This window comes from Rattus norvegicus, chromosome 5, assembly GCF_021556685.1.
Source record: "Rattus norvegicus strain SHRSP/BbbUtx chromosome 5, alternate assembly SHRSP_T2T, whole genome shotgun sequence".
Taxonomy (NCBI): Eukaryota; Metazoa; Chordata; class Mammalia; order Rodentia; family Muridae; genus Rattus; species Rattus norvegicus.
The window spans coordinates 118,581,031-118,603,222 of NC_141538.1; the positions used below are offsets into that span (position 1 = coordinate 118,581,031).

Sequence of the window (22,192 nt, forward strand, 5' to 3'; positions counted from 1 at the left end):
CTTCCATCTGTCTGTCTGTCTGTCTGTCTGTCTATCCATTCATCCTTCTATCTTCTGAGCAAGATACTTGTGGAAATTCTGCAGACCTGCCTCAGCCCCCTTCTAGTCTGTATATCTTCTCATCCTGCTTGGAGAAAAGGCTGCCTGTAACGTGTGCAGGCTTCTGTGAGAAGAGGCAGTCTCTACCCCAACACCACAGCCAGGATGGCTACAAGTTTGTGTTTTGATCTCAGGAATTGACTAGGAATTTGTTCCATCGCTTAGGAGCCAAGTGTGTGACTTTGGTGGTAGCCATGGCAGTTTCTCTCTTTTTCCTCAGTAATTCCATTTTTATAGCCTGCTCTCTTACCTGAAGTTATGCTGTGTGTGTGTGCAGGTGTGTGTGTGTGTGTGTGTGTGTGTGTGTGTGTGTGTGTGTGTGTGTTTGTATGTGTATTATGTATATATTATACTTATATATATAAATATATGCATATATTTATAAAATATATAAATATAAAGCATATTTATAAGTATAAATATTTTTGTACATAAGTTCTTATATATACATATGATATATGATAAGTATATATTATTTATAAATATATGACATACACACACATATATATATATATGTACACACACACACACATTTGATCTTAAAAGCATTCCTTAGAAAAGATCTATCTATTGTTGTTAACCCTTGTCCTACAGTTTAAAAACATGGAAAACTAATTTAAAGAGGGAAAGTGATTTTCTTAAAGCACATTACCAAGGTTGTTGGGCCAGGACACAAAGCTATGTTTCAATTCTGCAAGGGCTCAGAGGGACTCGGCCTGTACTTTTGCTAACTCCCTGCTAAGCTATGCAACTCCCTTTAAAATTTTTTCAACCAATGGAAACTTCATTTTTCAGGTTTTAATCTGGTAGCACTTTCTAGCAAGGCAAAGGAAGTGTTCTACTGCCTTTTCTTAGTTCTTGTGTGCCTGCCCTCCTATCATGTTTGACTGTTTTTTATTTTGTTTTATTTATCATTTTGTATGGGGGATAACCATGCTCCAAAATATTTGGGGATCAAGAGCTTGATACATGCTTATAATTCCAGAATCCTGGAAATGGTATGGCTCCTGTGTCCAAAATATAAAGATGGAGGAGAATCTTAGCTAATAGAAATCGGTGATTATTCTAAGAATTGTAGTGTGTACCTAAAGACTATACATGGACTGACCCTGGACTCTGACCTCATAGGTAGCAATGAATATCCTAGTAAGAGCACCAGTGGAAGGGGAAGCCATGGGTCCTGCTAAGACTGAACCCCCAGTGAACTAGATTGTTGGGGGGAGGGCGGCAATGGGGGGAGGGTGGCAATGGGGGGAGGGTGGAGAGGGAAACACCCATAAGGAAGGGGAGGGGGGAGGGGGATGTTTGCCCGGAAACCGGGAAAGGGAATAACACTCGAAATGTATATAAGAAATACTCAAGTTAATAAAAAAAAGAATTGTAGTGTGGACCATGCGACCTCATGGGGTCAATGTGTGGCAAATATTGCTGCCTTTTCTCTACCTGCATTAACATGAAATCAGCACACACACACACACACACACACACACACACACACACGCACGCACACACACACACACACAAATTCATAGAGGAAGAAGAATATTGAAGATGTGATGTTTGTTAAGTGTGGGAGAATGGAAAATTAGAGAAAGGCTTAAGAGGGGGGCTGTGCCACCAAGAAGCAGCGCTTCGCCGAGCAGTGCTCCTCAAAGGCTTTCCACTCGTCTGCACCACCTGAGTTATATATGTTATAGGTGTTTAAAGCAGGGGTTCAAACCAAGCATTTACTTAGACTAAATCACAGAGAAATTTACTATGAAATAATTGTCAGTATACATGTGATTTATGATTTATTAAATATTTCGGCAGGTTTGCATACTAATGAAATAGATGCGATCATTTCAGGTTCTGCAGGATATAGACTACCTTCAGCTTTTTCAGAGTTGATCGATGTTTTGGTTTTAAAGTTATCAATACTGGGAATATTGCTTCTCATAAATACTTATTAACAAAATGACGGAGGTAGGTTTAGGGCAATTTCAGAAGTTGTTGGAAATTCTATACGTATACAAAGGAAAACTCATTTAACAAATGTTCTATGAAACTCAAGTCAACAACACAAAAGAAGTTTTAATTAAATGTTCGAACTTAACCCAGAGATATACTAATTCGATATTAGCATGCTGACAGTTGGAACAATGGCAGGAAAATATTTAAAGTCTTTATTTCCCGTAATGAAACCATCATGTTTCTGCAAGAGCAAAAAACTTTGCATGATTAATAAAAACACTGCAATTCATAACCGGCAATAATCTCACTGTGAGCTGAGGTGTTTCGAGTAGCTTGAGTTATGACTACATGGCGTGATGGCGCATGGGGCAGAGAGCACACATCACACCCTGGACAAGCCTGCAAAGATGTCCTGCAGCGCGGCATGGGCCGGTGCTGCCCAAACACTCCGGGCTCGTCACTCACTTGACTTTTAATTAATTTGTTGTCATTGCATATCTAAAAACACCTTATTTACTGTTTCCGACATTTTTAAAACGCCATGTTCAGCTTCACAACTCCGTATCCATGACTCACAGATTTAAAAAGTGGGACTATAGACAGTAGGCAGGAGTTGGTGACACTTGGATGACAGTTTGCATGGACGAGGAATGCCTCCATCGGTGGAGGTTCTGGGATAAGGGATATGTGTCTTTGACACTCTAATCTGAGCACAGTAGAACAGGCACAAAGCCATTAGCTTTGGAATGGGAATGACCTGTTTTCACATCCTGCCTATGTTCCTTTGAAATTCGACTTCCATATCTATTTGACAAAGTCAATAGTAGTGTCTACTTACTAGGAGAAAGGCCAGTTAAGCATTGCTTAAGCTAATCAAGGTTATTTTTCTAAAAACACAAGACAGTGGTTGTGGCTGTCATTCTCAGCGGCTGTGGTACTCCAGCAGGAACCCAACCCATGCATGTTCTTTCTAACAGTCTGCTCTGTCATCCTCACAATGTCGGCTTTCTGTCTTCATGCTTGGTCCCCCCAACTCCAGAATTTCATGCAGCTCCAAGCATCATCCCTATAGCATACTCCACTGTTCTAGCAATAGCAGAGAAAGGTGCCTGACTCCACTTTTGTGCCTGGCTACCGAATTTCTATTTAGCTCTCATTAGCTGAACCTGAGTCTCATCTTAGTCCAACATTTAGGTGTTGGGAAAGATAACATGCGATTGTATTGTTTGGCTTAAATCTTAGCCCATTACCCAATATTGACCATGTTCTTTTGCCTAAACAAAGTTAACTCCATGGAAGAAGCAGTCTGTCATGGTAAGGCTGTTAACAGTATCTACCATTTTCCCACTCTCTGAGAAGGTTCATGTACTTTTCAACTTCCCTGATTTCTTTCTTAATACTGGTATAGTTTCATATAGTTTTTTTTTTCTTCACTCCCTTTCTGAGTCTCAAGGAGGCGCTCTGTGTGTCTGTGTGTGTGTGTGTAAGAGAGAAACAAAGTCAGAGAGAGAGTCAAAGACAGAGAGACAGAGACAGAGAGAGAGACAGAGAGAGACAGAGAGAGAAAGAGTCAGAGAGAGAGAGAGAGAGAGAGAGAGAGAGAGAGAGAGAGAGAGAGAGAGAGAGAATCAGAGTATCAGAGTATCATCTCTTTCAGCTGCTGTTTGAGGTCCAGGAAGTGGACAGGGCTGTTCCCTAACAAGACACATCTCTCTGGGTGATTGTAGACAGAGAAAGCAGTACAGAGGGCATGTGGGGGCGCATGGGGGTTCTGTACACAGTGCCCTCCTGTGCCCCCAGGGTTCACCCAGCTTCCAGAGTCTGAGCCAGGTGCTTCCTCTACAGAAGAACAGGCTGGGCTCTGCTCAGCCTGAGTCAACAGAGCTTAGAGAACAGGAAGCTGAGCCCAGCACCCTCCCTGCTGCATGAACTCCAGGAGGCCACAGCACAGTAGATTCTCAGAGTTCATTCAGCCTTTGCAAGGAAAAACTCAGGACCAGGAGCCAATTCCACAAAAGTCTCCTACACTCTAAGTGATGACTGTCCACATGAGGGAAGGATTGAGTACCCAGACTTTGTCTGGCCAGGGCCTTCACAGGGCTGCTAATGAGTCCAAGACTTTGGCAGTGTGAAGGACACACAGTTCCAAGCCAGAGCCCTAGGTCTAAAATGAGTCTCCAAAGAGCTGCTGACTTCCGCTGACTTCCTGTCTCCTCAGCCCCTCATTACACTCCCAAGTATGTACTAAAGATGAAGGGAAAATGCAGTCATTAGTGACCTCTTTTCTGGGGATATTGCCTCACACACTCACCTTATGGTTAGTCACTAAAGCACTGTTCTCACTGCACTGAAGCAACACAGTTCGTGCCTCTCCCTACCCTCCTCATGAAGACTTTCTCAAAGGCCTCACAAGTGCATCCTTGCAGCAGAGCCAAAGTGAGTAACTGCTGCCCTGATATTTTTTTCCACACTCACTCCTGAGGCCCAGAGGCTCCTGACCTCCAACACCTCTGTGCTGGTGTTAGTACCCGGTTAGCACAACTGGTCCTTGCCTGTTGTGTGTTGCCCCCTCCCAAGTTTGAGCACGAACACCGAATAAGAGCAACTTCAGGCCCTCAAGCTCCTGCCTTGGATGACTCAGGATGCAGGAAGTGCTCAAGACAGGCTAGGTGGGCAGCTTGCCTCCTGTTGCCTTGAACAATGGAAGAACTGATGACCAGTTTTTTTTGTTTTTTTTTTTTTTTGGTTCTTTTTTTTCCGGAGCTGGGGACCGAACCCAGGGCCTTGCGCTTCCTAGGCAAGTGCTCTGCCACTGAGCCAAATCCCCAACCCCTGATGACCAGTTCTTATGACCTTCAGCCTTGGCCATTCAGCCTAACCCCTCATCTGCTGGTGCCTGGTCATGCATGCTTACATGTATGGATAGGGAAAAAGTAATACAGGGAAGTACAAGGAATATAGGAACACTGTACTATAGGGAGGTCCCGAGATGAGGCCAACCATAGGTCAGTCTTGTGCATACTGGGAAAGTGGGGAAAGCATTGGACCAGGCGTCAGGGTGCCTGACTGCCCAGCTTATCTCTCCTACTTAAGGCTTAAGGCTTAAGGAGATGAGGGAAGTCAGGTTTTATTTATTTATACCTACTGTATTCCTCATAACCATACTGAGCTACGAGAAAGGTCTTGGGTACATGTAATCTAACCACCACACTGCAAAGTTTGAAGACTTCTGGTGGGGCAAGTAAACAAATTCCAATAAAGTCTGATGAATGACATCATGGGAACATGTGTGGTCTATTAGTAGGACAGCAGAGCAAGAAGAACTCTGGAGGGAAAATGTGGGGCGGGGAGTATACATCAGAGGTGTTGACAGAGTTAGTTTTATAGAAGTATCCATGGTGGAAGAGCTCCCCGTTGCAGAGATCTTCCGGAGAGGTGTACCACGGAGGAGTTAGATTGTGGGCAGAGAACAGTGTGTGATCTGTCATATAAAGTCAGCAACTGAGAGTGCTGGACTGTGAGTCTGGAGTTTAAACCAGATCCTAGTCACAAATGAACATATACCTGGATCTGGGGGAGAGATTCTTGACCTTTATTTTGTGGAACATTAAGACTTGCAGAAAGGCATGGAGGGGTCACAGCAGGAAGAGCGCTTGGCCTTGCTTGGTGTGATCTCCTGCTGGGCATGGAATTTGCAGGCAGACATTGCATGTGAAGACATATGGTCTTGAGTTTTCTCCTTTCCAGGAGGAAAGAGTCAAGAAAATACAGGCTTTGGAAGGAGGCAGATCTGAGTTGATTTATCATGTGACCATGGTGATTCCATTACAGCCTCCTGACCCTCAGAAGTCACATTTTGATAAAGTCATGAATTTATTCCCTCCTTCCTTCCACTGGTGTGGCATCCAGGTTTAGTCTAAGTAGAGTGAGAAAGCCCCGTCTCTACTTCTCACTCTCATTAAAATGAAGTTTGGTAGGCTCTGAGGCAAAACTGCAATAGTCTAAATTCTCCTCAGACAAAGGCCTGTGAATGGGAGGAAATGGCCGAGGGTTAGCAGGGTGAAACCCCTTGAGCTGGATGACCAGTTCAGCCTTCCACATGGGTTTTCCGTGAAGTGTATGGCCGCTAGAATGGTAGTGTTTATTAAGAACATGCTTAGCATCTTCCCAAGGAGCAAGTTGAAACTGAGTCCACACCCCCGGTTCCTTAGTCTAAGGATAAATCTGGGAAGGGGTGCAATGGGGAGTCTCCGTGTAGAATTCCACGTTAAAAAAAAACAATTAAACTTTATGCCTGGTGAGGGAAGGAAGAACAAAATATCAGTACAAAAGCAAGTTGTGAAGCTGGGAGGGGCAGTTTCTGGATGTTTGTTTTGTCAGATAGTATGGCTGACATGATTAGTCCTAATGGGGTGGTGATCCTCATTGAATTGCAGATCGTGTGAGTGACTGAAGCTCCACAGGGACCCAAATAAGTGGTGCACATGGTATTACTTAGGCTGCATCCTTCTAACCAAGCTGAAAGCTAGGGAAGTTTTGGTTTTTTTTTTCCCCCTGTCCTTTCCCAACACATGCACCACACGTGGGTCTTACTGTCCCAGAAGTGTCCTGTGGAGAGGTACTCACCTAGGACAAGCAGGTTCTCCTTTCCTGACTCACCCCCCTTTTGCTCTCTGTTCCCTGGGTGCGCCCCACCCCATACTCTCTGGGCAGATAATGGTGCATCAGATTAGCCTGCTCTGCTGCTGCGTCAAGACCCCGATCAATTTATTGACTCCGTCAGAGTGGCTGGTACAGTAATTGTTACAAGAGAAGAGTGGAAAGTGAGCGCACGTCCACATGAAAAATAAAAATGACGTTTCGTTCTTTTCTGCCCAGCCCTTGCAGCTCTCTGTGTGCTTACCCAGCAGAGAGCACTTTACTTAAGTTAATCAACTCCTTCTACATTATTAATGGTGACAGTTAGGGTGCCGCACGGTGGGGACGGTCCGGGTGGAAAGCATTGATCTCATTCAGATGGCGTGGTCCTGAGCAGGTTTGGAGCTCCTTCCTTATCTCACTGCACTGGGGCCCCATCAGATCACATTTCCCTGATTGACGGCAGGAACGACCACCTCCCATCAATACCATTGATCTGGCGCAAAAGGACAAGGAACATTTTCAGCTGGGGATGGAATGAGTTGTAGTGACGTGAAGAGAATGGCTCAAAAGGCTTTCAGCTTAGGATTCTAAACCAAAACTAAGGTGCTGTTATCTCCCAAATGGGAACGATTTGTACGCCCAGAAAAATGACTGTAGAAGAGCCAGTCTGTGGGCAAACTATCAGTAGACCATCGGTGAGCAAGGAGTGTAATCACTGTTTGGGGGGGGGGGAGTTATCACTAATTTCTTGGGAGATTTTTTTGGCTAAGTGTACATCTTTGAAAGACATTTCATTAAAGTTCAAGTTTCATGGCTTCAACCTGCAAACCCTAGCATAAATCCTATGTGAATGGATGGAGGTGAGTGGGTGTCACTTGTGACCTGGAAATAAAAGGTCAGCCATTGAATTTATAGCTTTTTCAGTGAAAAGAACATAAAGATTCTTGCCAACTGGAGTGAATCCATATTTTAATGTTTCCCAGTTAAGATTATGAAATCTAGGGATTAGGATCATGCGCTCAGTGAAGGTCAAACCTTGAATGTGATGGGCTAAGTGTCACTCCCTGGGGTAGAAGATAAAACCGTTGCTACCCTCAGCAGTCCAAAATGGCTCACCCATGACCATTAACTAAGGTATAGGGATTTTACCATCATTACCAAGGCTAATGGTGATTACTATACCAATTAACTATATCACTAAACCACTCTGCTCTTCTCCTGTAATGTCCCCAAACAGTAATAGCCAGTTGAATGCTATCAAATAATTCTCGTATATAATCGGGAGTGAGCAGAGATAGAGAGGCATGTCATGGTGAAGGCCTCCTTTGGAGAGGAGAGACCGGCCATCTGCCTAGGAAGAGTACGACCAGAGCGGTCTCCCAAAACCAAAACTGGTGTAGGGGTAGCCCCACTTGAACTGTGATTCAGCAACACAAAGTTTTTAAATTAAAAAAAAAAAAGCATGCATCTCTCTCTTAGATTTTTATAACTACTTACTCTCTTTTTAGGGTGAAATAAATAAATAAATAAATAAATAAATAAATAAGGGTCATTTTGCTAGAACTTTGCTTTTTCTGTTTCAGAGCTCTGAATCCATCCATTTTGGATATATATGGGTATATATGGAGATTATACACACACACACACACACACACACACACATTATTGACAGAAAGGCGGCTTTCTAATATCTTGGTGGAAATCACTGGGGTTATTTATTCACCCAAACAATTTTGAAATCCATTTCAAGCTGCCAGTAGTTTTTGAGGCTAAAGAAATAACACGGAAGCTGGTAATTCCCTTAAAGATTATTTACTTAGGACACGTTGTTTCGTGATAGAAATTTAACTGCGTGTTGCAACAAAATCTTTTCCACTTTAGCAAAGCAGCGTCTTTAAATAAACGGCCAAAGCCCTCGAGGTGAAACAGTTCACAGGTCATGTGCCACATCTGGGACAGAGACCCGGAGTCCGACTGCAGAAGGGGAAGGGGGCTGGTGGCTTAGTGTGTGGCTTGGTGACACAGTTTATATTTTATATTTTAGAGAGGTATTTTATAAGAGCCCACTGTCCATTTGAGCAGTCACCTTTAGAATTGTGACCCTTTAGAGTTCCTCATGCTGTGGTGACCCCAACCATAACATTATTTCCTTGCTACCTCATAACTGTCATCTTGCTACTGTCATGAATCATAACATAAATATTTGTGTTTTCTGATGGCCTTAGGAAGCCCCCCCTGTGAAAGGTCATTTGACCTTCCCCCAAAAAGGAGTCTCAATCCACAGGTTGAGAACCACTGCAGTAGCATGACCCAAGTTCTTTGGATTCTTGAGGAATATAAGCTTTTACCTCAGTTCACCTTCAGAGAATTTATCTTCATAGACGTAGGGTGTGTGTGTATGTGTGTGTGTGTGTGTGTGTGTGTGTGTGTGTGTGTGTGTGTGTCTTTATGTCTGTGTGAAAGGCCTGTCCGTTCTCCTGGGTAGCTTCTTTTCTGCAGGGTTTTGTGTCCTTCACGGTGCAGACAGAGGTTAACCTGCCCATCACCTCACAGGCAAGCACTTGAAAGTGCTTTTACTGGAGCTGAGGAATAGGAAGGACCTTTGATTTAAAGTTCAACATTTACATTTGTAATTTTGACTAGTTTCCATGTTTGCATTCATTAAATTGAAATTGTTTAATTAGAATAAGATGAAAATTGATCATTAGGATTAATTTGACCTGATAGGCTTTATGTGTCTTTCTAGGCAAATATTATGAAATATGGTAATGACAAGCCAATGAGAGGTGATGTCACAGCTCTGCTGTGTGGCTCACGCTGTGTGTGCCGTTCCGGCCACAGCCATCCTGTATATCTCAGTATAGCTTCTTCCCCAATATTTTCTCCTGTCAAAATGTGTGGAAGAACCGGGTTCTGTTCCCACCTCCCCTAGTGACATCACAGTTCTCCAACTCCTAGCATCCTCCCAAAAGCCTGTTTGTTCCGCTCCTCCCCTGGGCTTTGCCTCACAGTAGGCTGCTGGATAGAAGTCCTCATGGAGTTCGCTAAAGCTCCTCTGGCCTGGGGTCACGGCTGTGAAATCTAGACTGGTCTTCACCTGTTCCTTGCTGCTTGTTCCTTGTGTAGGAATCAGGCAAGGAATTAGCAAGACAGGGCATTCCCAAGTGCCGGATAACTGAGGCTAAGGCGGTGTAAGAGGAAGTCCTCCCTCCGAGTGTGCAATTTTTGTACAGGAGGCAGCTTGCTCACTTCGTTCTCTTCCTTCCATTCAAAACCTAAGCCTTCAGAATTAGCCAGGCTTCCTTTGCTTTCAGGGAAAGAAACAAGACTAGAGAGCTGTTTACAGAAGAGGCACAGGCTGAGTAGCTCTGGCGCAAACCCACCCAGACACTGTAAACAAGCAGAAAGCACTTGTGAACCACCAAACTGTTTTGTCCTCAAAGCAGTTAGGAGCTTCAGATTCCTCCTGCACACCATTTTGCAAGGATCATTTGGTGGATTGGAAAGGTGCGCCTAATGTCTTCTGTGGAGGAACCGTCAATGGCAATGGCCCATTGGCCATGAACAAGGGACAGAAATTATTATTAGCATTTATGAGAAATAAAAAAGAAAAGCCAAAACCGCACAAAGGAATGGCAACATCTCACACATAAGCCCGTCATCATCAGTTGGAGGATTGAGAGTCAGTCCTGGGTAGAGAGTAAGACGTTCTTCAGAGCTATGAGCACTGATGCCATCCCATAGGTACATCCCATAGGTACCATAGGTACCCAGAGAAAACCAGACTCAAACCCGTTTCGGCACAACACAGATTCGGCTCCATGTGTGTCCACATTAACATAGAATAAACCTCCATATTTCACAGCAAAAGGTTTGATCTGAAGCATATTCAGTTTCAGATACTGAGTATTTTTCAGTATGGATGGAAACTGAGGCAGAGTGAAATGTAGCATAGAGCCACTTTGCATATGCCGTTGCTCTGCCAATCCAAGCCAAACCCATCAGCCAGCACGTGGACCAGCACGTGGAAAGGAGATTTCTGTCTTTCTGGGCCTGCGAGGACAATCAGATGACAATCATGCCTCATACCTTGTTTCGTTTCATCCTCCTACCCACCATTCGAGCAAGGTCTTCTTCTTGACTGATGTGCAAAACCAATGACAGAGGTCCCTGTGACTCTGCCCTAATCCACCCTGGCTCTATTTCCTGAGCCTCACAGCACACACACACACACACACACACACACACACACACACACACACACACACACCAGCAATGATTCTTAAGCCATTTGTATAGTTTGTAGTGGGTCACCTTGGAGGGGGTTCCTGCTGAACGTGGGAACCAGCAATGTACAGTCTGGCTGGGTGGGGTCAAAGCTGAGGGAGAACTGTTCTGTGTAAAGAGATACCATGAGAGGACAGTCACTATCAGTGCTACTGGGTGCTGTCTTCAGTTCCTGTGTTGCTTGATAAACTCTCTCTCATTCAGAGAGAAGACAAGAAACAGATTCCCTCATTCTCTTCCTCTCACGGCAGTTTGTGAAGACCATGGCCATCTCCTCTGGCCTTCTGGATCCTTAATTAGCAAATAGCTAAGTGTCAGTCTTGGCTGGACAGGACCAGCTCTCTCTACCTTGCTTCCTAGGAAACAACTCAGGATCTCAGCTGTAGCTCTCCCTCTTAGATGCTTATTCATTGACTTTCAACTCCCAAGATGTTGTTGACCTCAAACTCCTGGTGTGCGTGTGGTGTGTGTGTGTGTGTGTGTGTGTGTGTGTGTGTGTGTGTGTGTTGGGGGGGTATTCTTGTTGTTGGTTTGGGTCTGGGTTCGTTTTTTCTGTAAATATGAAATGAAGGTTTTTTTGGGGGGGGTGAAACATTTTTCTGACAATACCTTTCAACTTCATTCACAAGACAGAAACTAGTATAAGGCAACTCCCATCTTCACTTCTGAAAAGATGAAGTGTGTGCTGGCCAATTCCAAAGAGACTGAAGACTGGCTGCAGAAAACTTGAAGGCTAGGGAGTTCTAGAATATGCATCTAGAATTCATGATGCACCCTTGCTAAGATTGTAAGTCACATGCCTAAGAGGGAAACTTGGGAAGCCCTGGCCTGAGGGCTCTGCATCGTTTCTCTCCGTGGCCTCTAAGAGCAGAGATGTTAATAGCAGTCATAGTGTGGTGCTGCCAGGGGCCTGACAGGGCCGCTGTGCCTGAGAAAGCAGTCCAGATGCCAGCCTTAAAGCATTCCTTCACCAAGCCTTGGAAACTAGCACACTGTGCCGGCAGAGTTCAGAGAGAACACATGTAAATGAGGCTGTGCTGTAAACTCCGGATGAGCAGTTTATTTAGTTTAAGCCTGAACTTGAACTCATAAATGTGTTCCTGCAGAACAATACAGAAGGGTTGATGTGGTTGAACAAGAAGTCAAATGTTTACCCAGACAGTTCGGTTTTTTTTTTAACAGTCAGAAAAATACTGAATTATTATTATTTTTAATTGGAGCATCTTCTAGAAGAGCACAATTTGGCCTATCTGCAGGATGTTTGTAATTGCCAAGTCAGAATGCAAGCAGGTATACATCATTTGAAGCTGCCACCATTTTTGTGAAGTAAGCAATAGGCTCTACTCTTAGTATGGTAGCTTAACAGAGGCAAAAGACCCTTAAAGACCTGGCAAACATAATAGCCATGCAGTCTGCATTATTTTTATTAGGCCATAATAGCACAGTGATGGTAGATGTGTGTGCCTGACCTGCCCCTAAATTTCCATCACTAGTAGGTCACTACCAACTGGAATTTAGCCACAAAACCAAGTGAGCGTAACCTTGCTTGTGTGGTTGGTTCTATACAATACCTTTTTGAATCTGTCTTTCTTAGGAGATGAAGTATTCAGAGAACTTGCTCAGAAGGTAAAAATAAATATTCTGGGCTAAAATGATATTTCTTCTCTCGAGGTCACTTCTCTTATCATGTTTACCATGACAAAAATCACTGCTAAGGCCCTTCACGTTGACACTCGGGGCACACTGTGGGGCCTGTACCTTGTATTCCAGCTCCATAAACAAGATGCCTCTTTACAACTCCCCGAATTTTTTTCCTTAGGGGAAAAAATTGAATTGTTTGTAGTAATGAGTATTGTTTAGTTATAAATTTAATCTACACATTCAGAAGGAAATAGATCTGACCATAAAAAGCATGTGCTGTTTCAGCATTAAGGGGGGGGGGGGAACTGTCGCTGAAGTTGTAAACTCCCCCATGTGGTCATGTTTTACCAGTCACTTCCTAACAAAGGCAAATTTTATTGTAAAACTCTAAATCCTGTCACAGTCTCGGGAGGAGGAGATTGTCAGCAGAGGTGAACCAACTGGTAATCCCCACTTCCCATCCACACTGGCTCCAGGCCTCCCTAATGATGGCTCACCCGTGAGGCCAATTTAGCTGCTTTGTGGGGTTTTGGGGTTTTTCTTTCTTTTTTTTAAGTTTATTAAGTTAGCTTGGGCCCCTTGCATCCCGCAGAGCTGGAGTGGAGTTTTCAAAACAGTGCTTACTCTAACCTTAATATGAAGCACGAATACTCTAATGCCTCTCAAAAATGGCTGCCACATTGCAGACAAGGAGAATATGATTCCTGGACCAGTGGAATCTAAAAGGAGGTGTTCTGGAAGGAGAGGACAGGTATAGGAATGTAGATCTTCACAGTAAACAGAGGAAGCTTCTATGGCAGCCAGTGATGAGTCCGGGTTTTAGTCTAGGGCTCTGGAGCCCCAGAGCTGCACCCAGGTGCACTGCCCGGTTCTCAAGAATTCAAAACCTGCAAGGCTAAAGCTTCCTCTGTGGTCTGCTCAGACTGCCTCTGTGCCTGCCTATGGGGCTCTGTAGAAGCCTCCGTTCCAGCCTGGCAAAGGGCTTGTGGCTTCCTTCCCTCTTTCTTCTTGTGGTGAATGGAGTAGGAAGTACCTTTGGTTTGGATAGCCTCTGAGAGATCGGGGTCATCTGAGATTCTTCTGTGGGCTTACCACATGTCAGAAGAAAGGGAGAGATGTGCTGGGAGTGGAAGTAAGAGACCAGATCAGAAAGGAAAGAACACAGAGACAGTGCGCAGAGGACAGAGGACAAAAGGAAAAAGGAAGAAGCAAAGACCTGTGCATAGGCCAGACAGGGGTCACCAGCTGGGCAGAAAATCCCCACAGTGGCTGGGGATAGTGGAGCAAGCCTGTTATCCCAGTGTTTGGGGAATATAGGCAGTTGGATAAGAAGTTTGGGATTATCCCAGGCTGCGTGGTGACTTCAAGGTCAGTCTGGGTTACATGTAAACCTGTCTTAAAACAATAACCATGTATCAAAGTGTATAGTCACAAAGAATCCAGGGGCTGAAGGGTGAGACCTGGAGTTTGTTCCTGACTGGGGCTTAGATCTCTGGGCACTCAGCTGCAGGATGCCTGTGGGAGAAATCTGAAGTCACTGGGCTTCTGACTGTCATGTTCCTTTTCCCTTTCCTGGCTCTGTCCCCCTCATGGGTTTGCTGTAAACCCCAGCCATATTTGGGAGGAACATTTCCAATAGAATGATTATTAAAATGGAGCCACTACTGAACACTGACCTCTAATCTCCCTTCAAAGAGAAAAGTTACCTCCCCGGGCCACCATGCAGCCAACCCCAAGTGTGACTGTCTGCCCTTGTTAGGCAGCAGGCATTTAATAAAAATTGGAATCCAATATGTAGAAAACATAGGTTTGCATTTTGTTTTGTTTCGTTTTTTTCATTTTGTACTCCCCAGGAAATCATGTTCCTTTCTTGCCCCTACTCTACACAACTTTCTCCTTGAAAAACAAGTAAAAAAAAAAAATGTTGGGGAAAAGAATACTTGATTGTGAAAAACAAAACTTACAAAGGGTTAGTTAGGCCCTGCCTTTTAAGACAGACAGTAGCCACTAATAAAGAAAGCCTCCCTTGTCTCTTAAGAACAAACCTACCTTTCTATGACTAACTTCCCCTGTGGGAAAGGGTTTGTCTCATATATCTAGGCATTAAAATACAACTCTTAATGAAGTGGAAAGAAAAATCATCTTTCATTTTGCTTGTACGGGATAGAAGTGTGTATGACTTGATGCTCCCTGGACTGATATTCTTCGTGGGATACAAACTTAAAAGAGAACAGATCATAATCACAGGTTCCAGGGAGAAAAATTCAACCCTAAAGCTTCTACATACGTACGCACGCATGCACATGCACACGCACCCGCACGGGCGCGTTCTCCGCCTCACTTTCACGCCACGTTTTCCAAGGCCAAGCTGTGGTGCCACCGTCTCAGCTCCGCCCCACACATCCGGTACTGTCACCCCAGCCCAGGACATAGGAACTCAGGACAATTTCATCGGGGTGTTGTCCCCTTAATCTCTACGCCGCACCTCAGATCTCGGGCAGCTTCCGTGGCACGGACTCACTTTAATGGATAGAATCTATTTTTTCATGAAAAAGCAGGAAATAAGCTGTCTCTTTCATAAAAAGATTTACAAAATGTAATCATTGTTGAAATATTCCCTTTGAACTGCCGTGTCCACGGGGGTCTCCGGCTCCCAGAGGCCGGCTTCATTAGAGCCTCCTCCCAAGCGCTCCAGAAGGGCAGGTACGCTGGTGGGGCCTGCTTTGATGTCTTCAATGAATGAAAGAAAAGCACAATAAAAAAGAGCTGTTGATCAAGCATAAAATACTCTTTAAGCTGACAGAATAGCAGCGTTAACACACCCTAAGCTGCTTTTACTTTTCCCCCTTTTCCTCACGTTTTCCTGTGCTTTGTGTACAGTGGGGGTTTGTGTTTTATAAAAAGTCTCTGATCTATGTAGTATGCCATTCACTAACAAAAACCAAAATAGGATTGTTTCTGTCCCACTTGGTTTCCTGACTACTCCCTGTCTCCCTCCCTCCCTGTGCCCCCCATCCCCAGCCTAGAAGGCCTGCAGTTTAGCCTGGTGCTTTTCAGGGCTTGTGCCAATTCCTTTGTGTTGGAGGTTTCGCTGCTCTGAATTTAATACCACAATTAAAGACAGATTTTTACTTTCTCAAGAACTTTCCCTTGCAACTAGGAGAAGGAGCTCACAGCTGCCACTCATAACTAAAAATTTATATCACTTAATACGAACAAACACATGAACGAGGGACCACTTTCTTAGGAAATGGGTCCTCTTTAGGCTCCTGTGGATCCTCGAGCCAGCCATATTTAACAGTTAGAGGACCCAGAACTCAGTTTCCCAAACTTTCCCCTAGTCAAGTATTACTTCATCAATCAGTCAATCCAGTATTACCTCATCATCAATATTTCCAGTTCATGGAGTCAAAAAGGGAGGCTTAAAGGTGCCAACAACCTGCCTAAGATCATCTAGCGAGTCCACAGAATGCAGGTGCCCCTAATCCTGTGAGGTTGGACGTCAGAGCCCAAGTGTGCACCATGGGAAATAGCCCTCCAGTAGGTCTTCAGGGTAAACACAAATGGGACAGAGGGCTGTTTTTAACACGAAAGTCTTTGGTTTCATGGGGGTGAGAGTATCAGAGGAAAATATAAAGGGAGACCGAGAGGAAACTGGACTTGGTGGTGAGAGCCACACCAGGGTAAGCTGGGGTGTGGTGAGATTTCAACTGTGGAACAGCCCGCAGGACTGGGTCGTGCATGCACTCTCCAAGTTTGTAGGTACTGGATGGTTTATTGGGTAAAAAGATTAGTGTTTTCCCGTATTGAGGTTTGAACCAAAGCAGAGGTCTTGGCTGGGAGTATCAGAGTCATTCTCCAGGGAGCAGTGGTTTGGACAAGTGCTGTGTATGGAGTAAGCAGGCAGAAGGCCATGTTACAAAACTATTGCACATGCTATGCTACTGACGCAGTTGGCCACAGTTGGCCCCATTGCAACAGCTCTCGCATTGGAGCTGCCTGGGGCAGCCCTTAGAGAATCGTGACTCTGCAGGGAGGGTGCCTGTCACTGCTGGAGGCTAAAGCATGTGCTGGGAGCATGTATGTGGTCTGTGCTATGGATGCCCATCTAGATACATACGGCGCTTTACCATAGCTGGTGCCTGGCTCTGGGAGGCAGAATCCTGCTTTTTTTTTTTTTTTCCTTTACTTAACACTCTCTGTTCAACTTAATCTGTTAGTACCTCCTCTCTTAACCACTGGGCAAGACCATGGGGATGCCACAGGTGAGAACATGAGTAGCTTTCTTGTGAAGAAACAGACTGTAACTGTCGCCACCATAGCAACAGATGGAACCCTTATGGGTAAAGACCCTAAGAAAGGCTCCTCAGGAAAGAGGGAAGGAAGGAAAGAAGAAGGGAGGGAGGGAGGGAGGGAGGGAGAGAGAGAGAGAGAGAGAGAGAGAGAGAGAGAGAGAGAGAGAACAAGAACAAGAACATCTGGCAAGATGACACCGAAGGTAAAGGTTCTTCCTACCAAGCCTGACGACATGAGTTCAATCCCTGGATCCCACATGATAGCAAAAGAGAACCAACTCCTGCAAGGTGTCCTCTGACCTCCATAACCCACTGGGGCAAACACACACACACACACACACACACACACACACACACACATACATACATACATACATACATACATACATACACACACACAGACACATAATTTAAATTAAAAAAAAGGGGGGGTTCATTTCTTCTTGGACCCTGCAGCCCAGCAAGTGTTAGCACAGCAAGGAAAGCCATAGCCCAGGGCCCAGCAGGGAGGAAGCGTTTGGCTTTGGGGAATCTGGAAGGAGTTTAACACAGCACAAGTGGTGAGAAGATGAGGCTCTACAAAGGTAAGCGGGCCACTCATGGCCCATTAATGTTTTAATAGTTTCCTGCACAATAAACAAGTCTTGGTTTAGAGTTATTGAAAACAGGCTTTCTTTAATTAACAAAATAAAATCAGACAAGTAAAATGGCTTCGGACATCAAAGCCTGAGGCTGGCAATACCCATAACTAACACCTGTGTACAGCATGTCACCCTTTCCAGACACCAGTGCTGACCACTGCCATCCTCTCTCATGCCTGTGCCTGGCACTCCAGGGTCGCCCAGCACAGAGCTCTGTGTGCATAATGTGACACAGCCCATCAGTGGAATTCAGTAAGGTGCTTTAGACATTTGACCTCATCAGCTGAGTTTATCAGGATCCTTTGAGAAATCATGAAGGTCATGGAAGCCTAAGCAAGCCACTTCCTGCTAGACACTGAAACCCCTAAAGGCAGATGCCACATTTTCTTTACTCCCAACATTCCCAGACCCTCAAGTACATGTCACCAAGAAAATTGGAACCTCTTGGAACTTACTGACCAAGTGACTAAGGGCTCCCAAATGGTTGATCCTAAAAGGAGATGCCAGGAATACACACAGAGATCTGTCTACTCCTTCTGTGTCAGAGCCGGGGGTGGGGGTGGGGGGTGGACCCCCCCCCCCGACACACACACCCCAGCTTTTGGCTGATTTGCCAAGGACAACTCATTTGTGCTAAATAGTAGGCTTAGTTCATGCAAACAAGAACAGGAAGCCAAAAATGACTAACCGACTGGATTAGTGTGGTCCAGCAGAGGCAACATCACCAGTAGGGACGATATGGCAGCTGCGCTCAATGCAGACCTGCTTGCTGTGTCCCTTGTGTGGCTGGTGGGGAGTGATGTGTTGGAGGGGGAGCTTCCTGTATTTTTGTATTTCCGTTTATGTGTGTAAATGTCCTTAAATAACCCACCTTGCCCGGAGAAGAAAGCTAAGCGTCACACCCAGTTCTGGGTTCCACATTAACAACCTCCTTCCGTGCAGTGTTAAACTTTGCCCCGAGGCCCTTTTGTTCAAGTTTTTAATTTGAAAAACAGATTTTGCCTCAGTGAGTCAGTCCTGCTCTTCACTGCGCTCTCTCTCTCTCTCTCTCTCTCTCTCTCTCTCTCTCTCTCTCTCTCTCTGCCCTTTCAAAGTGAAATATAAACATCTCAGATCTATTTCTTTTTTGTTTTTAAAAATGTATGCCCTGCCCTCTGAGCAGAAAGTAAAAGAAGTTGCATGTGTTGTAATATTGGCTGTGGACTGGGAGGGTGAGTCTTGGTTGCCCATCTCCAGTAGACTCAGGACCATCTCCACTTTGCAACTGTGCACAACCAAGGCACAAGAGAAGGACCAGCCTGCCACTGTCACGGTGCCTGCTGCCATCTCAGCCCTCTTGTTTAGGATGCAGTGGGATGAAGGCTGTTGATGGTTCGTAAATCCTGACTACTGTGAGCATTCCAGAATCCCCACAGAATGGGGCTGGAACTTTTCATGGAGCTGTAAATTAAGGGGCGAGAAGTGTGATAAAACTCCTAAGAGAACCGTGCTGCAATGGTTAAATGAAATTTTATAAGCGCGTTCGTTCAGCGCAGAGCTGTTTTGCATTACATGAGTTGAATACCTTAGAGACACCGCATCTGCAGGCACTTTATTAAATCCTGAGTCAGCACTTTCCAACCTGATGAGATTACTTCTCCATCTGACCGGCTAGGAGGAAAGCTGAGCTCTTGGCCTGCAGATTTCTTTTGATGTTTCACCTTGAACACTGAAAGAGGACAGGTCCCCCCTCCCGCCCCTGGTACATCCCAAACTATGGACGTTGAGAATGTAACGTGGCTAATTTCTTGAAACTAGAGCCTCCGTGGGAGTGTGGATTTATGGGCCACCAAATCAAACTGTAGTTGAATGTTCCTGTGGGGGTGGGGGGGGGATAGATCAAAGCTCAGTGTTTACTTCCTCGATGTAAATGTATCAAGATAACATCCTCCCATGCAGTACTGTAATATTGCCACTCTGCAGATAAGGGACAGAGAGTCCTTTGTAGTGGCCTGGATACAGTAGGGCAGATTAAGGGCCTATAAAGTATGAAGGCAGAAGCCATATGAAACCCAAGCAGATGTCAGATGTGAGGATGATTTTCTGACTCTGCACCGATGAATTTTGTTTCATGTGCCAGTATTTCCCCCAATGACTTGATTCAACCCAAGAATTTCCCAGTCACCGACTCTTCTTTCTGCCCCAAGAAGAAAGGTGCAGAGTCATTCTTTAGTGAGTGTTCTCACACTTGCAACGTTTTCAAGTAATCGAAATTAAAAGGAAAATGCCACAAGAAAAAGAGTCTTTCCTGCTCTTGCCTTACCCATCTGATGCGATTGGCAGTTCACGGAAGCCTAAAGAAAGCCAGGGGCACCTCTGTGTGGGCGGTTGTCACATTGTCACCACCAGTGTCTTCAGCTACGAATGGACAGATCGAAACCTTGGCAAAACGGATTAATTTCTTATTGTTTACAACTGTTTCTCGGCTACATTTCTAAAGATCATTTACTAAGAGACCTCATTCAAAAAAATAGAAAGAAAGAAAGAAAAAAGAAAAGGAAAAAGAAAAAAAAGTTCGTGTGTGGTTCCCCCTAACTGACTTCCCATTCTGGAAGCCCTTGGTCAAGTAGCTGGGTTAATTGTCATGAAGATTAGTGTGATGTTGAAATAAGTACTAATGGTCAAATTACAGGAGTGAAAAGTGGGAGAATAGGTTTTGGTTTGGGCCTGAAAGGGTTAATTAACGTTTTTTCACGGGTTATTAAAGACCCCCAACCCCTGCCTTAGGAGTCATATTGACAGCCCACCACAGGGCAGCTCAGCTCCTCTATTGACATGTTGCTGGTCGGAGCACAATGGTCTCAGTATCTGCAAATCATTGCTAAAATCATCTCAAGGAAAAAAAAGTTCCCAAGCTTTACCATTAGACAAAAGCCCCGGAGTTGCAGCGCGCAGCTCAAAAACCCAGAGTCAGCACCTTCTATCGATTAAAAACTAACCTTTAAAGTAACTCTGAGAGCGTGTGGTTAGCATTTAAATTTAAACATGTCGTGAGTTGATTTGTGTTACTGAGTACCAACTCAGAAGGAGTAACATTCACAGTGCAGTTTTTTTTTTCCTAACTCCCTTAAGCAGCTAAAGTATTTCATGAGATGTCAAAAGGGCAGAAAGGAAAGGGGGAGGGGCCAACTCGGGGCCTCATCGCTTTCTTTCCCAGGCAAATATTCACCCCCCCCCCCAAAGAAAAGTGTGGAGAGCGAAACACAATAATTAGTCCTTTGTCTAACTTTCTCGAATGCCAAAGAAAGACAGATTAATTAAATATACAACAGTGTTGGTTTTTGGAGTGGGGGTCTAGCTTGCTGGGTAGGTCATAAATTAGGCAGAATAAATACTTCAGTGTGTTTGCAGTGGGCCTGCTACGTCAGAGCCACTGGAAGGTTGGTGGGAGGAGAGTGGCGGGTTTCTTGCTAATGATAGTCACGTCTGGGTCTGTCTGGTTGCTAAGAGCAACCAGACATGATGTAACACCAGGATGAACTTGAACTTGGGGGACTTGAAAAGAGAACAATAGACCAGAGCAATCAATAAAGCCTATTTCAGTGAAGGGTTACAGAGCTGCTCTGGGGTAACCTTGTGGGTGAGGCACACACTGAATAGCAAGATGTGTGAAGAAACTTTTTTTTCCTTTGCTTTGGTTAGCTTTGCTTCGCCTTTTAACAGAAGTACGGGGGGGGGGGGGGGGGGCACTGCTGATTTTTGTAGCGCCCTGGGTACAGAAACTATGGGACGGAAAACTGCTCCCCCTGGTGACTCACTGGGTCCCAGGCCTTTACTTCAGGACTGCCACACTGAAGAAGTCCGGAATTTCACAACTGCCTTCGAAAGCATGCAGACAGATTGAGAACAGCACTTGCCACTCAGTTTGAGACTGTTCTGTGTAAGAGCAGATATGGAAAATGGATCTGTGTCAGAGATCAGGAGAGACTTAAAACAAACATGGTTTGGAGATTGCTTCCGTCCCCTTTCTTTCTTACTGATCTTTTCTTTTGTCCACTTCGATTTAGGCCATGTGCCCTTAGCAGGGTGATTTCTTTTCCAGATATAAGCAGCTTTATTGGTCAGAGAGTAAAATCTACGAGTCTACAGGATGAGGAGTTTTGTGATTTGAGCTAAAGGTTTTTGTTTTGTTTTGTTTTGTTTTCTTATAAGCGCCTTTGGAAATCAAAGGTGCCTTGTGTGACCAGGAAATTTTACACCAACTTCCACGGAGCTATCATTTAGCCGTTTATCCCTGGGATCAAAGGAGTCCCGACTTTCCCCTAATTGAATCACCCCCACAAGAGTGAGCCTTAGCCCTCCAGAATCAGTTCTGACTGACGTAAACCCCCCTGATGTTTTCAATACAGAGCTCACAGCCATTAGCCTTGCCTAGAAGCTGGTAGGTTTTCTGACTCTTGCAAAAAGTACTGAATTCTTCAGAATACTTAGAAGAAAGCTGGGGAAAAAAGTCATACAATTTTTAGCTTCACTTGAGACATTAGTTTTGAGATTGCTCTGTAATAGCTCATTTTGTTGAGCGAACTTTCTTTGTTGACAAAGGATGCAGCAGACACAAAGGTAGTTACCTGGACATTTCTGAAAGGGACACAAGAC

General features: G+C 44.7%; 1 protein-coding gene and 1 long non-coding RNA gene across 7 annotated transcripts in view; one reads left to right on the forward strand and one right to left on the reverse strand.

Moving 5' to 3' along the window:
* The window catches only part of LOC148005924 (uncharacterized), a 29,673-nt gene extending 11,318 nt beyond the window's left edge, over nt 1-18,355 (reverse strand). Inside the window, exon 1 of one of the 2 annotated variants that reach the window (XR_015620369.1) lies at nt 18,246-18,334. This is a non-coding gene — a long non-coding RNA (uncharacterized LOC148005924). Of the gene's footprint in view, nt 1-18,245 lie in introns of both variants that reach the window. The other variant, XR_015620373.1, reaches the window with a different exon arrangement.
* Nfia (nuclear factor I/A) overlaps nt 1-22,192 on the forward strand; it is a 537,878-nt gene that overhangs the window by 507,236 nt on the left and 8,450 nt on the right.